The sequence below is a fragment of the Arachis stenosperma genome, chromosome 10, assembly GCF_014773155.1.
Source record: "Arachis stenosperma cultivar V10309 chromosome 10, arast.V10309.gnm1.PFL2, whole genome shotgun sequence".
Lineage (NCBI taxonomy): Eukaryota > Viridiplantae > Streptophyta > Magnoliopsida > Fabales > Fabaceae > Arachis > Arachis stenosperma.
The window spans coordinates 68,830,976-68,831,796 of record NC_080386.1 but is presented as its reverse complement, the minus strand read 5'-3'; the positions used below and the strand labels follow the sequence as shown (position 1 = coordinate 68,831,796).

At 41.4% G+C, this 821-nt stretch overlaps 1 non-coding gene across 1 annotated transcript; it reads right to left on the bottom strand.

The window, feature by feature from the left end:
* Positions 1 to 717: 717 nt before the first annotated feature.
* On the bottom strand, positions 718 to 821 carry LOC130958257 (small nucleolar RNA R71). The gene has a single exon (XR_009077389.1). It is a non-coding gene; the product is annotated as a small nucleolar RNA R71 (small nucleolar RNA).

The window sequence follows — 821 nt, the reverse complement described above, 5'->3', positions numbered from 1 at the left end:
ACATCTTTCTATTTATGGAGTACCACTCCTTCTCAATGCACAATTCGAACTCAATCTCACTAAGTTCGAATTCTTCTACCTCTTCCTTCTATTTTTCTATTCCTCTAACACCTCAAGGAATCTCTATACTGTGACATAGAGGATTCCATATTTTCTTGTTCTCTTCTCTTTCATATGAGCAGGAACAAAGACAAAGGCATTCTTGTTGAAGCTGACCCGGAACCTGAAAGGACCTTGAAGCGAAAGCTAAGAGAAGCTAAGGCACAACTCTCTGTAGAAGACCTAACAGAAATCTTCAAAGAAGAAGAACCCATGGCAGCCGAAAATAACAACAATGCCAACAATGCAAGGAAGGTGCTGGGTGACTTTACTGCACCTACTCCCGACTTCTTTGGGAGAAGCATCTCTATCCCTGCCATTGGAGCAAACAACTTTGAGCTTAAGCCTCAATTAGTTTCTCTAATGCAACAGAATTGCAAGTTCCATGGACTTCCATTGGAAGATCCTCATCAGTTTTTAGCTGAATTCTTGCAAATCTGTGACACTGTCAAGACTAATGGGGTTGACCCTGAGGTCTACAGACTTATGCTATTCCTTTTTGCTGTAAGAGACAGAGCTAGGACATGGTTGGACTCACAACCTAAAGAAAGCCTGGACTCATGGGAAAAGCTAGTCAATGCCTTCTTGGCAAAGTTCTTTCCACCTCAAAAATTGAGTAAGCTTAGAGTGGAAGTCCAAACCTTCAGACAGAAGGATGGAGAATCCCTCTATGAAGCTTGGGAAAGATACAAACAATTAATCAGAAAATGTCCATCTGACAT